The sequence below is a fragment of the Myotis nattereri genome, assembly GCF_964212035.1.
Source record: "Myotis nattereri genome assembly, chromosome: 7".
In the NCBI taxonomy this organism is placed as follows: domain Eukaryota; kingdom Metazoa; phylum Chordata; class Mammalia; order Chiroptera; family Vespertilionidae; genus Myotis; species Myotis nattereri.
The window spans coordinates 56,491,539-56,507,626 of record NC_138082.1 but is presented as its reverse complement, the minus strand read 5'-3'; the positions used below and the strand labels follow the sequence as shown (position 1 = coordinate 56,507,626).

Genomic DNA, 16,088 nt, shown 5'->3' with positions numbered 1-16,088 from the left:
TGATTCTGTTAGTGTTGTCACCCTGAACTTCTTTCCTGAGTTTGACACCAAGAATGTCAATTTATTCTAATTTTGAGGAGCCTCTAAGTATTGATTATACTTCAGTCCTGTGCTTGATATGTTTTATACGACATTGGGAAGCTTTAGTAGCAAAAGGCTATGATGCTACATTTAGAAATTTGATTTCTCATGTGTAGATACAGTTAATGGATGCTTTTCACAATTAATTGCTAATTATTGGTAAAGCTTACTAGCTCTGGAAGCCTGGTATTGATTTTTTTTTAAATTAGGAAATATTTTAAATGATAACATTGAGTTAGCTTTCAAAAATGTCTTTAATATATTACAATATTGTATAATATTTAAACAATGTTTGCTATTATTTATGAATGTATGCATGACTAGTAAAAGCAAAAATATTTTGGAATGACACCAGTTTAAGATAGTGGTACCTCTAGGGAGTAAAGGAGGAGGAAACTATCAGGAATTAGGCTTTATTAAAATTGCCATTTGGAGCAAACATGACAAAATATTAACAACTGATAAATTGATACATGCATGGCTATTGGATTGTTTTTGGCACTTTAAGTTTTAAAATATTAAATAACTTTAAGGTTACATAGTTGAATTAACTAAATCTATAGGTTTGTTAATAAAATTGTCGGTAACGTGTGTAAAATACTTGCTCTCAGTAAGTTGGGTGCTTTGTGTCTGGGTGGTGCCTGGCATGTCGCTGGGGCTCATGATGGCTAAATGAATGGGTTCGACAGAAACAGGAGTTGGGCTGACCAGAGAGAGGCGGAATGCATGCACAAAGATATATACGCTCTCCCACTGCTGTTGTATTGAAGCATCCAGTTGCTCAGTAGTGTCTAGGGTGTGTCCTAAAAGGATCCAGTGATTCGCGAAGTTGGAAAGGTAAAGCTGGCATTTGATTGTGGGGAACTGGGAACCGGGGTGCGTGCTAAGCTTCACCCCACTTAGGTTTGTAGAGGAGACCTATTGGAAGTTGCCGTTGCTGTGGTTGTGGTTGTGGTTATGTTTGTTGGCGGCAGCTGTCCTAATAGTGTAGTGTGTAGGTCAGAATGAGGAGAGGCTAGGCAGCAGGAGAGCAACCTGTTGTGGAATTTTAAGGGTTGTGAGAAAGGTGGGTTTCTTCTTTTAGTGAGCTCTGGTTGGAATGATGATTGGTCTACTTTGATTACCCTCATCCCATCTCAGGTTGGATTCTCATGTATTCTCAATGCTCCCAATTAAATGCTAAAGCTTCCTTATAGCCTTTCCCAGGTTTCTTCAGGAAAATCGTCTCTCTTCATCTGAACTCTTTTAACTATTCCTCTGTGCCTGCATTAATTCTCCTTTGAGGGCAAGGCCACCCCTATAGCACAGTGCCTGGTGCTCAGCAGCCAGGCACCCAGCCAAATGTTCATAGAATGAACAGTGAGCCCTAATGAAGTCCAGTGTGTTTTGAGCTCAAGTTTATCTGCCTGGTTTCCTATCTGCCCTTTCTCACATCTGCCCTCTTCACACCTTTCCATGTGCTTTTCGGTGGACCTTCAGAAGACTACTGGCACAGTTACTCTGCTCTGTGACCACCAGATTTACGCACTGTCAAGGAACTCCTTGAAAGCAATGTTGGTGACGGGAGCATAGGTTTATGTTGTCACTTGAGAGTTCTCCCTGTGTACTCCAGTCCTCACTAATTGTCAGTTTTCCAGGCCTCACCAACTGTTCATCTGGGAACCAGAATCTAAAGATACATAAATTAGCTCTGAGACCAAAGCCCCCTTTCCTGTTAGCCATTTCTGATTTACTCAAAGGAAATTAAAAGTGGGATTGGTGCTTATAGTCATGAAGCTTTCTAGTTCTTCTTGAATGAAGTGAGTTTAGTCAGCAAAATGGGGCATTTGATCTTTTGTTTTGTTTGATTTAGATCCTGTGTCAGAATTGGTAAGGTGGTCTGTATGACTTCCTTACTTTTTCTAGTCCAAAGATGACATTAATAACTCAAAGAAAAATAAAATTACATTTTCATTTACTTTTGCAATTATCCAGAGTTGTCCAAAGCTTGCCATTATCGGCATCACCCAGAGAATAAGAAGGAGCAGTGACATGAGATGCTACATGACAAATGACCCTGTCATTGGCTAAAGAAAATACTGTGGAGCTCTCTGCGGAACTGGTGGCTCCTAAGTGAGCAATTCTGTTTCTTCACGTTTGTGGTACCAAAGACGAATTTTTAACCCAATGCCATGAGATGTTCCCATTTTCTAGAAGGAGAAACTGGGCCTCTGCCTGTTATTCTTTAGGGAGTCCTAAAAAATGAACCCCACAATTACCACTTGGACATGTGCTTTGATGAGAACTTAAAAAAATCTTAATGATTAAAGTGATAGCTTGGTTTTCTATTAATGACTCTGGGAGTAGTAATTTCTAAATAAGGTAATAAAAACCCCATTTCTGATATGATTTTTGCATTTGTTTTACTTACTGCAAAACATTAACACCACAAGCAATATCAATATATAACGATCCTTAATCTGGAATAGATGGAGCCTATATCCAAAGATGATGCATTAGACCCAAAATTATCATGCTAACTCTGAAAACCCTGAAGGTGAGCTATGGGATTAGTTAAAGGAGAAGTTACAGATTTTTTGCTTTTATACCAAGTATACTACAGTTACCTGTGCATTTAATAGTTATGTGTGTATTTAATAGATTAAGTGTATTGAAGGTAGGCTATAAAAATAGTTAATAGAGAAGAGAATGTACAGCTTTTCTGAACTTATACTGAGTACCATATAGTTATTTATATATTTAATATTTCACCCCATTTAAAGTAGGCTGAGGGACCAGTTAATAGAGAAGATAGTATTCTGCATTTGTTTTGAGTATACTATAGTTATTTATGTATTTGTTATTTCACCTTATTGAAGGTAGGCTATAGAATCAATTCATTGAAAAGTTATAACCTTTCTGTATTTGTACTATAGTTATTTATATATTTAATATTTCACCTCATTCCAACAGCATTGAAACATCTTTTAAAAAATATGAAAACCAAAACTGGAATGAGGAAATTTAGAGCAAAGGGAAGATAGAGGTTAGAAAAATAAGATGAAGCCAAGGTTAAAATTGTATACAAAATGTATGTTGTTAACATTCCATGCATTTGCTAAAAGTATTTACAAAGGGAACCACTTTGGGTCGAAGTGTACTGGTAGCCATGCTAAAGAGAGAAACACTAATGAATTACATGATTCAAAGTGTCTAGAAGATAAAAAACCAGGTTGCTCAGCTGGATCTACTGTTCCTGGGTCTTAGACTTGAGTGTTTTCTCTTGTGAATCACCTTTGAGAAACCACTATGTGGTAAGGTCAACAGCACACATAGAAATTTACCCCTCTTATTTACAAAATCACACTCATTGGGCATCTTCTTCCATTGCTGAATAGAATATAAATGGCTGGAATGGCCCCTTAGCTGAAAGTAATTCTCCAGGAGAACAATTCTGACACTCCAGTTTTGGCTCAAGGATGGCACGTAAGCATATGTGTATATAAATGGATGGGTCAATTTCAGGTCCTCCAAGCCTTTCAGAGTCATGGGTGGCAATGGGTGGCGAGACGTGAGATGTCCTTTGTTTCAGGTCACTGTGCAGGTGTATGGTGTGCATGCTTTAGCAAGGTGTGCATGCTTATATACCACCAGGATATAATAAGCTAACCTCAGGAGAATCTCAGCACGATTGCCTTGGAAGGAAATATACCCTTTAAGCCTCTGGCCTCCCATGGGCTAAGCAACAACCTTCACATCTAAATTTTGATGAATGTGGGATTTATTCTTTTTCATCTTGCAATATCATCAATGCGATATTGTTTTCACATGCGTCTAGTTTAGATTTCACTGGATGAGGTGACAGTCAGTGGACTCAGTAGCCCACAGTGAGGAGACCACCTTCCTCTGGCCACCTCTGGCCTTCCTCTGCCCACCCGCACTCCAAGGGCTTGGAAGAGGGGGCAAGGGTGGCCAAAGCAGGAGTCTTATTCTGTTTCTTTGTTTGTGTGGGCGGAGGGGGACGTGTTTTTACTGACTGGAGTTAAATAATGCTGCTTTTCGACTATTTGTTAAATTCAAGAAAGTATAAAGTGGAAAATCCATAATGCTATCATTCAGAGATAATTGCTTTAGTTTTAAGTCAGGTTTATTGCAGTATAACTTAGAGCAAAAATCACTCTTTGTGGCATACGGTGTCATGAGTTTTGGCATGTCATTATATGCCCACCACCACAATTAGCATACAGAATGTTTCCATTAACCTCCAAAGAGAAGCAGCCACTTCTAAAAGTTTGCTACACATCATTCTCTTCAATTTCTTAAAAACATGGGTTTGAGGAATATACTGTGGCTAACATTTTATCTTGTTTCTGGAGTCCCACTTTGATACCAGGCCTAACTTTTAATGGCTCCCCTCTGCCTGAGAAATTCCCAAGAGGACAATTAGTTTGGGGCCGGACCTGCAGCCTAAGGATGCTAATTTAGCAGTGGTTAGAGATCACAAGGCCTCCCAGTAGCAAGCTGCACGCTGCGGGTGGAAGACTCGGCCAGGGAAATGCTGAAGGTGAATGTAGCCTCCGGTATACAAGGTATGGCCTGTGCTGTATGTTTCATGCAAGCAGAGAAACTGCATTCATGGATCAGCTTTTTGGATACCAAAACTATAGAAAGAGAAGAAAATACAGTTTGCATTGTAGAGTTAGTAAATGAAAATATCATCTTCGAATTTAAGAAACTATCTCTGAGATTTTATTGTACAGAATTTCAAAACTATTCATTATTGTAGACTTGGACTCTTATCCAGAAACTGAGAAACTACACTCTCAGCTACTTCTGGTAAGTTGTAGATGGTGAAAGAGGGAGTTTGCTTCTTTGGTGTGTCTAAATTGGTTCCACATATTTTATCTTGTAAATCATAGCCTGTCTTCTCACTAAGATAGAGCACTAACTTTCCATTTATATTGAAGCCGAAAAGAGATACTTAGAAAGTAGACCGCTTATTAATTGTAGAAATTATTAAATGTTAATGGACACTGTTAGAATTGATTTTTGTGCATTAGTTAGAATTGGATTACCCCATTTTAGAAGCAGTTGGTCCCTTCACATTGTCTGTCCTTTAATGGGCTTCTAGGGATGTTAGAAAGTTACTCTGGACCCTGAGAAAAATGCTGTTTACATCATCCAAGTGAGGGGGAAATGGTTGGCAATACTGAAGTTGATTAACTTAACACTCTTCCTAAGGTTATCTCTCCCTTTTCAGTTAGCTTAATTAAAGCACTACTAAAATGGAATTCTTTATGCTTTCCAAAAGGTCATACAATTTTGACAAATAGTCTTCTTATTGCCACTTAAGAACTGTGTTACTTTTTAATAAAAAGATTTGATTCCTCACTGCCATTCAGATATTTTTTACATGTTAAAGGGTCATCTCCTGGTGCCCATCAGGCTTCCAGTGATACTAATAAAAATTCTAAAAATGTTTAAACTCTGACAATAGCAGAAAAGTCTTTTTCATGGTTCAGGTCTTTTCTTAGGCAATTATTTTTAAGTCATTATGAAATAAACCTCCTCAATGATACATTCTTTAAAAATGAATAGTCTTGGGAAAGATTGAATGTTTGTGCCATGAGTTCTGTTTGTATCTCTTAAGGAAGATGCTTGATAATATTCTGTCCCTTTGACCTTCAGTGCTTTCATCAGCCAATACTTGATTTAAGTAATAGTTTTATTGATATATATTTCACCATACTTTTAGTGTATTTTTAGTATTCACAATGCAGTATTTTTAGTGTATTCACAGAGTTATGAATCCGTCACCACTTTTAAATTTGAAATGTTTTCATCACCACAAAAAGAAACTTCATTAGCACACCCTCCCCATTCTCCCTTCCCACTGCTCCTGGGAACCTGGTTCTACTGTCAGTGTCTGTGGATTTGCCTAGTCCTTCATTTCCTATATATGATACAGTACAATGTGTGGCCTTTTGTGACTGCCTTCTTTCATTTAGCATACATGGTGCAAACTATGGCTCATCCAGATTTTGCATGTATCAGTACTTCACCCCTTTTTTATTTATAAACTAGGGCCCGGTGCATGAAGATTTGTGCACTGGGGGGTGGGTCTGGGTCCCTCAGCTCGACCTGCACCCTCTCCAATCTGGGAGCCCTCTCCAATCCAGGAGTTTCTCTCTGTCTTTGCAATCATATGATCGAATTGTTTGAGACCCCCAACCCAGTTTGGTTTGTTGCTCACAGAATAATAGAGGCTTTTTTTTTGTTTCCTTTGCTGCATTGGTGGAGATTTCCTGGAAGTTTTAGGATATCTTCCCTTTAATTTTTCCTAGACACTCTGATTTTACTTATGTCTCTCACCTTTGCTTTCCCTCCATCCCCCACCACAACAGTAACTTGCTTCAGGCTCACTTTGCTCTAGTGTCTAGGACAGTGGTCAGCAAACTCATTAGTTAACAGAGCCAAAAATCAACAGTACAACGATTGAAATTTCTTTTGAGAGCCAAATTTTTTAAACTTAAACTATATAGGTAGGTACATTGTTATTAACTTAATTAGGGTACTCCTAAGCTGGCCTTTGCTAAAAACGTCCTCAATCTGATTGAGGTACATTCGCCGAGGTCGACCCCTTCCAACTCTCCCATCCATACTCGTCTTATATCCTTGTTTCATCTATCTCCTTTCATTCATTCTCTCTATATGTCCAAACCATCTCAGCATACCTTTCTCAATCCTCGACACTACATCTTGTGTCACTCCACAACATTCCCTAAAATTAACATAATATACTTTACTTAAAGTTTTAAATCAACTTTGCACTGTACATGCGCGCCCACAAGTGGTATTTTGTGGAAAAGCCGCACTCAACGGGCCAAAGAGCTGCATGTGGCTCATGAGCTGCAGTTTGCCAACCACTGGTCTGGGAGATCCGTCTGCCACCAGAACTACGATTCCCAGCATTCCTGGTGCTCCCCGCGCTCTGGGCTTCCACTTCCGGTCCTGCGCTCTTGGTTTTTTAGCTCTCCTGCCCCGCCCCCCGGCCACTCCGCACGTGCATGCTGCCCATAGGCCCGCCATGGTGACGCGGAGGGTGTTCCTGCCCCGCCCCCAGCCACTCTGGGGCTATGCGTGGGCCTACAGGCTCAGAGTGGCCTGGATCCCGAGGACGCCTGTCCCTGGGACCCAGGCTGCTTGGCGCCGGCACATGTGCAAGCGGCCATCCTGCCCTCAGCCGCTCCATGCCTGTGTATACAAATTAACCCGCCATCTTTGTTGGGTTTATTTGCATGCTCACTCCTGATTGGATGGTGAGCGTAGCAGAGGGACGGTCAGTTTACATGTTTATATATATATATATATATATAGATATATATATATATATATTGGATTTTTTTACAGAGAGGAGGGGAGAGGAGTAGAGAGTTAGAAACATCAATGAGAGAGAAACATCGATCAGCTGCCTCCTGCACACCCCCCACTGGGGATGTGCCCGCAACCAAGGTACATGCCCTTGACCGGAATCAAACCTGAGACCCTTCAGTTCGCAGGCCGACGCTCTATCCACTGAGCCAAACCAGCTAGGGCTACATGTTTCTCTTTTTGTATTTATAAATAATACTAGAGACCTGGTGCATGGATTCATGCACTGATGGGGTCCTTCGGCCTGGCCTGCGCTCTCTCATAATCCAGCACCCCTTGGGAGATGTCGGACTGTTGATTCCAGCCAGATCCCTGCAGGCCAGGCTGAGGGACCCCACCAGTGTATGAATTCGTGCACCAGGCCTTTAGTATGCATATAAGATCTTTGGTTAATCTCTTCCCGCCTTCCCCCTGAGATTCATCAGTCTGTCCCATGTTTCCGTGCCTGTGCATTGAGTGTCTTGCCTCCTGGTGGTCAGTGTACATCATAGCTACCAGTCGAATGGTCGAACAGTCAAACGATTGGACATTGGACGGTCGCTTAGGCTTTTTATATATATAGATTCCATTGAATAGTATGCACATTTTCTGTATTTATTCATCAGCTAATATACATTTTGTTTATTTCTACTTTTTGGCTATTGTGAATAATGCTACTATATCTCAGGATTTATGAGGGGGGAAATCCCACTGTTTTGCTCTGAGCATTTTTAGTTTGGGGGTCAGGGAAAGACACAGGAATGATAGAGCTTCCCCTTAGCTTCTCTACCATCCTCCTCCTGCGTAACAAAGGCTTGCCTTCTTTCCTTTCTCCTTTGCTTTCTGTTATAGTAAATCCATCTATATTATTGAGCTAGTTGTCCCTGTTGAGTTACTTGTAAGTGCATAGTAGGTACCTATGTGGGAGTCCTGTGGTATTCAATACAATGTAGCTCCCCTGTTTTCTTTCTTAGTGTTGTATTTGGTCACTAGTAACTCTCTTAATGGCCAAACAAATAAAAGCTCTCAGATTTCACTTCTAATTCAGACTAAATGATGAGTAAAGTATTTGATATTTAGATGTAATTATCAGAAATCCTCTTGGGGATCTCTGCAGTGAATATTTACTAAATGGATGCTCTTATGAGCAAATTTAGTAACTGAATTTTTATGATGCAACTTCTGTTGGAAACAGAGTAAAGAATACTGCATCTGAGAGATACAAATGAGCCTGTGGTTGACTTGCAGCTCTACGGAAGTCGTTTATCTGCAGCAGTTTGTTCAAGCACAGTTCTTCCAGAAGGCATTTTAATTATTATTTCTCGATGTCATTACTGTCACAAGCCAATTTCATCAGGGACATACATAGCCAAGTGGTAACTATCTCTACACATTTGAATTAAACGTATAAACTAAGTCTTCTGTAAGGCAGGTGAGCCCCAGGTAACTGAACCAGGATTCCATTAAGCTACATTTTAACAAGAATGTAACCATGTGGAATTTGGATTTTAAGCCCCAAGTAGTTTTCATAGGTAATAAAATCTTTTATGTACCTAGAACATTATATAACAAAATGTTTTAACATAATAAATAAATGTTTCATAATGAATTTCCTATTTCTTATACTGAGCCTTTTAAAATGTTAAGTGGATGATATGGTTAGAAGAAACCCAAGAAGAGAGCAAGTTTATGTAGTTTGCATCAAAGTTCCAGATTATTTTAAGATTTTTAAAAATACATTTGCTTAAATATGGAGGCAGCCCAGCTGTATTAATTTTTCTGATTAACGAAGAGAAAAATACTTGTTAAAATTTAGAGGCCTGTGCATCTAAAATATATGTACCATTCCATTGTTTAATTATCTTTAAAGAGCTATGTTAATTAAAATAACATTATTTCATTTTTCTATAATTTTTCACAGTTCACATTTTACAATTGCTACTCCTAAAATAAATAACAGTGAAGAATTATTGCATCAATACAAGAATAGCCCCCACCCTTAGTCATTAGGTTTTTTGTAATCATTTGTACATATTTATAAATTATAACATAATTTAAATAGGTTATATAGTATATTTCAAGTTGTTTCCTGAAAAAGTTCTCCTTCACTATACTATATAGGGATTAATAATTACTTTATTCATATATCTTCTCATTACTATCATTTTGGGTTTTATCTGTATTCTTTCATCTGTATCAAGAAATGTTAAAAATACTGAGAAGTATAGCTACTACGATACAACAATTTATGAACTCACATCACAGAATTGAAAATTATTGATAATTCCTTATTGACATTTTTAAAAAATAGACTTTAGTTTTAGAGCAGTTTTAGGCTCACAGAAAAACCGTGCAGTAAGTACACATTGTTTTCAAATACTCCCTGTCCACACCCGTGCCTCTCTCTCTCAGTATCCCCCACCAGAGTGGTATATTTGTTACAAATGATGAACCTACACATCATTATCACCCAAAGTTCATAGTTTACATTAGGGTTCATTTTTGATGTGCATTCTATGGATTTAGAGAAATATAATAATGGTATATATTTACCATTATAGTATCATACAGAAGAGTTTAATTCTGCCCTAAAAATCATCTTTACTCCATCTATTTATTCCTCTCTCCCCTATAACTCCTAGCAACAAAAATCTTTTTACTGTCTCTAGTTTCTTTATAAGAATATCATATAGTTAGAATCATACAATAGGTGGCTTTATCAGTCAGTTTCTTTCAAATTGTAATAAGCATTCAAAGTTCCTCCATGTCTTTTCACAGCTTGAAGCTCATTTCTTTTTAGCACGGAATAATATTATGTTGTCTAGATGCACCACAATTTATTTACCTTTTATCTACTGAAGGACATCTTGATTGCTTTGATTTTTAGCAATTATGAGTGAAGTTTCCATAAAGATCTTAACATAGGGTTTTTTTTCCAGTTTTTTTTTTCAAGAAAAACTATTTTATATATAATAATGCTATATGCAATAAACATTAATATCTCAAGAAAAATGATTTTAAATATAATGTTACGTGCAATAAACACCAATTATTCAAGAAAAATTATCTTACATATAATAATACTACATGCAATAAACATTAATATTTCAAGAATAAAAGGATTTTAAGTATAATAATATTACCAAAACTGTACTGATATAGTATGATATCACAAAAGTTGTAGGAAATATTAAAAATCTGCAAATAACAGGATTACTTCTATTATATTCTAGTATATTTTTCCCCCCTCTGGCTCTATTTTTGTTCATCAGTTTATGTTGTTCATTATATTCCACAAATGAGTGAGATCATATGATATTTATCTTTCTCCAAGTGGATTATTTTGCTTAGCATGATTCTTTTAAAGTCTATTTTGTCAGATATGAGTATTGCTACTCCAGCTTTTTTATTTTTATTTTCCATTTGCTTGGAAAAAAATTTTCCATCCCTTCACTTTCATCCTGTGTGTGTCTTTTGTTTTGAGGTGAGTCTCTTGTAGACAGCATATAGTTGGGTCATGTTTTTGTATCCATTCAGCTACCCTACACCTTGTGATTGGAACATTTAAGCCATTTACATGTAGGGTTATTATTGAGAGGTATTTATTTATAGCCATTTTAATTCTGTATGGCTAGGTTTCTCTGTTTCTTTTTCTCATCAATCTCTTTAGCATTTCTTGTAATGCTGGTTTGGTGATGATGAACTCCTTTAGCCTTTTTTTTTTTTTTTGGTCTGGGAAGCTCTTTATTTGACCATCTATTTTGAATGATAGCCTTGCTGGATATAGTAATCTTGGTCTCAGTTCCTTGCTTTCCATTACCTTGAGTACTTCATGCCATTCCCTTCTTGCTTATAGAGTTTCTGATGAGAAATCAGGTGTCAGCCTTATTGGAACTCCTTTGTATATTACAGTTTTCTTTTCTCTTGCTGCCTTTAAGATTCTCTCTTTGTCTTTAATTTTTGGCATTTTAATTATGATGTGTCTAGGTGTGGGTCTGTTTGGGTTCTTCTTGTTTGGGGTTCTCTGTGCCTCCTGAACTTGCGTGACTTTTTCCTTTACCAGGTTAGGGAAGTTTTATACCATTATTTCTTCAAATACCTCTATTACTTTCTCCCTTTCTGTCTCTTCTGGCACACCTACCATTCTAATATTGTTATGTTATTTGTGTTATGTCATCCTTTATCTCAGACTGTTCTTTTTTCATAGTTACTATATCTTTTTTCATACTATTGAGCATTTTTAACATCATTACTCTGAACTCCGTTTCAGATAATTTCTTATCTCTGCTTCATTTATCTCTTCTTCTGGAGAATTCACTAGTTTTTTCATTTGGGGGTTGTTTCTTTGTTTCCTCATTTTGGTTGTCTGTTTGATTTGTGACTATGTTTTAGGTAGATCCTTTATACCTCAGTCTCTAGTGCAGGACAGTGTTAAAGGCTGTTTCTGACTAATTGGATCAGGCTAAGACTCAAAGCCTCCAGAGACCACCTCTGTCTATAGACTAATAGGATTCCAACTTGAATTACCCCCAGGCAATCATCCTCAGGTGTGGTGAGAGTTTTTTCAACAGAGTGGGGCAGTTGCTTCTGCCTGGAGGCTAATTGTTACTTTTAATTTCTTAAGTGGCCTCAGGGCAAGGTGTTTTCCAATAGGGTGTGTCAACTGTCTGCTCCCCAGTGAAGACAGATGTCTTTGTGGGAAGAATGTCCTCCACTGTGTGAGGGAATGACTCAGTCCAGGAAACTTGGGGTGTCTGCCTTCTGAGCTCTATCCCCCGAGTCCTGGGTTCTGGTCTCACAGCTCCAGTCAGTCCATTTTACCCTCCCTCTGCAAGACTACAAGGTGGGTGGCTTCACAGGGAATTTTTGTGCATTGGCTCTTTAAGAGGGTGCCCGAACTTTCAGCTGCCACTCCCTGGCAGACAGTACCCCACTGCTTTTTACAGCTAGATGTTATGTGGTTACCCTCCTCAGTTTGGGGAGCCCAGCTTCAGGATTAGATCCCAGAGTTCTCAGTGGCACCCCCCCACAGCTGAGATGTCTCTCCAGGATTTCAGCTGCCATCTCTGGGTGCCCAGCCAGCCCTTTCGAGCCTCCTTCCCTCCTACCAGTCTCTGCGGTCTCCACCTTCGTTCTTTGGGTATCAGGGTTCTCTCCTGTGAGTTTTCAATTGATTATTTAGGAAGCCTTTGCGTATTTCAGTTGTAATTCCAGTTTGTTCCTGGGAGCATGTCCATGCAGCATCCTCCTACTCTGCTGCCATTTTTCTTAACATAGGCTTTTATGTGGATACTAGAGGCCTGGTACACGAGATTCATGCACTCGGGGGGATCCCTCAGCCCAGCCTGTGCCCTCTCGCAGTCCTGGAGCCCTCGGACATCCTTAGCACTGTGGCGGAGGTGGGAAAGGCTCTGCCACCACCACTGCACTCACCAGTGGTAAGCCATGAGCCGTTAGCCCGGCTTCTGGCTGAGTGGCACTCCCTCTGGTGGTCAGTGCCTGTCATTGCGACCAGTCGTTCCATCATTCAGTCGATTTGCATATTACCCTTTTATTAAATAGGATAGTTTTCACCTCCTTTGGGTAAATACCAAGGAGTTTGACTGCTGGATCATATAGTAAGAGTATATTTAATTTATAAGAAACCACCAAACTGTCTTCCAAAGTGGCTCTATGATTTTACATTCCCACTGGCAGAGATTGAGAGTTACTGTTGCTACACATCCTTGTCAATACTTGTCAGTGTTTTGGATTTTGGGCATTCTAATAGGTGTATAGTGGTATCTCATTGTTTTAATTTGTAACTTTCATATGCTTATTTACCATTTGTATATCTTCTTTGGTAAGGTGTCTGTTCAGGTCTTTGGTCCATTTTTTAATAGAGTTCATTATTGTTCCATTTTAATGATTCTTTGTATATTTTTGATAAGTCCTTATCTAATGTCTTTTGCATATATTTTCTCTCAGTCTATGCTTGTCTTCTCATTTTTTTATTAAAAACTAGAGCCCCAGTGCACGAATTCGTGCATGGGTGGAGAGACCAATCAGGCAGGGGGGAGAGACCACGGGTGGTTGGCCAGCTGGCCCTGCCCCTGGTCGAACTCCTTGTCAATCTCCGGGTGGAGGGGACAATTTGCATATTAGCCTTTTATTATGTAAGATTTTTAATGTTGACATTTTTACAAATATTTCCCTTTTTTCTCTCCTTTGTCCTCTTCCATTTCCCCTCCTCTCTCCCCCTCCCTCTCCATTGGCCTTCACCAAACTGTTATCCATATCCATGGGATATGCATATATATCCTTTAGCTAATCCCTTTACCTTCTTTATCCACTCACCCTCACTCCCATCCCCTCAGTTACTAGACACTCACCCTCATTCCCATCCCCTCAATTGCTAGCCAGTCTGTTCCATGTATCCATACTTCCAGTTCCATTTTGTTCATTAGATGAATGAGTAATCTTGCTTATTCTTTTTGGTTCTATCATTAATTTGTTTTTGTTTATTTTTAACTGAAATAACTCTGGGATGTTTATCTTAAAATAGTACAGTATATCACAACACAAAATATACCATATTAATCTATTTTTAGAATGAAAATATTTTAGTATTATGACAAGTATTTAAAAGAAACAACCTTCTATATATGAGATATAATAGATACTAAGTTATCTAGATCTGCAACTTAGGGTAAGTGAAAGCCCAAACAAATGATACTAATATACTAACAGTACTTTCTATTTTCACATTTCCTTGAGTGACTCTTTTTTTTTTTCTCTGCAAATGTTTATGATATCTTCTAAATTTACTCAATAAATAATAATGCCTATTCTTTATTATAGAGATACAAAGATACAAAAGCCTAGAAATTTCCAGTTTTGCAGAAGAGCTCATTATGCATAACTAGCAAAATGACAAATACCTTAGTAGCAGCATAAATATATGTCAGCATTTTATTATTTTTAATTTTGTGAAGAGCGCTGTGTTGATCAGATTACATTATCTGTCCTGACTTTCCCAGGAAGCCTTATCTTGGTGTCTTTGTTTCTCATATCCTTAGGTGAAATACTTTTTTATAATTATATTACAGGGGAAGAGAACAGTAGCCATTGAGCACCTATTGCATAGCAGACACTTGTGCTAGATGTTTTGTGCCCATTATCTTCTGTTTAGTAGGGTTTCCATTTTGGTGAGGGTTTTTGTGTTTTAGTTTGCTTTGGTTTTAATTATTGCGTACATGAATTTAACATGAGGATGATATTTTCCCCTAAAAATAGTGCTCTTCTATTGATTTTCCCCTGGAATGTCAGTAAGTGTTTTAAGAAAATTTCACCTCCCTTAACTCCACTCTACCACCCCAAATAGACACAGTCTGTATAAAACCATGCTTACTAAACAGAGACCATTGTAAAACCCCTTGGTCCCAGTCCCATCTCCACCACCATTATTCTGTCTCTCCTTTGTGGCGTCTGTAGTGGCTACTATTTCTGTTCTCGATCTACACAAACATGTTACAAGAAGTCAAGTAGATATTAATTCAGAGATTTTGGAAAACAATTTGAAGAACATATTCTCCAGTTCATTATTTTAAGGGGGAAGGTTTACCATTCCTTCACTAATCACTGTAACCTCCATCGTGAAATAAAGGAAGGTTGATGTAAAGTTCACGTTCTCCTTAACCTTTCAGAGAACTACTACTTGTAGAGCTCTAAACCCGTGATGTATAGAAAGGAAAATTTGAAATATGATTGCCTAAAAGTGAGAGCCATCTATGAGTACATTTGCAGCAGTTAATCAGCTGCTGTAAAAATGAACATGGCACATCTGCCAAGGGGGATAAAAAACAACTGACAAATTTGCCAGGCTCTGTAGTGACTGAATTGTTATTATAGCTGCCCTCCCTAAGGCTTCACAATCTATTTAATAACAAATCAATCTAATCTGTTTCTTGCATAGATTTTTCTACTCTGCTATTGTGTTATTCCACAATTAAATATGGCGAAAAGCACTCTAAAACTGGCAGGAGAAAAAGCCTGTAGGCTATAGGTTTTCACAGCTAAAAAAAAAAAAAAAATCTTATATTAAACAACTGTACATTTTAACCACAGTCAGATAGTTTAGATACATTTGGTTTGCATTAATAAACTGCTTATAATCTAAGGAGGAATGTCTTTAGAGAATATGTGTGTGTTAATTTCTTTTAGTCTTTTTTATTTAATTGGAAAGGAACAAAAAACAGCCAATTATTCTAGGAGCCTGTGATGTGTAGTCTCTGCTTCAGAACATGCCAATTAAAGGTTAATCTACCACAGACCCTCTTTAGTTACATTTTCAATAATGGTGCTATTTGAGCCCCAGAGAAAGTTCAAGTTACCTTAACCATGATATAAGCACCAGTGCGTAGGCAGTACAAAATCTGTTTTCTGAATCAGGAAAATACTTTTTCAGTAAAAACTTATTTGTAAATCGTTAAGTGCAACAGTATTTTATTATATTCCATATGAACATAAACAAAAAGGTAAAAATTATATTATTGACTAGAGTAACATATTAAGAATAAGTCCAGAAGTTAAACTCTTGGGTAAATTTTGCAACTACTAACAAAATAATGTGTCTAGAT

General features: G+C 38.0%; 1 protein-coding gene across 1 annotated transcript in view; it reads left to right on the top strand.

Annotated features, from left to right (window-relative positions):
* The window catches only part of PKP4 (plakophilin 4), a 244,266-nt gene that overhangs the window by 134,208 nt on the left and 93,970 nt on the right, over positions 1 to 16,088 (top strand). The gene's annotated exons all lie outside the window — the stretch shown is intronic.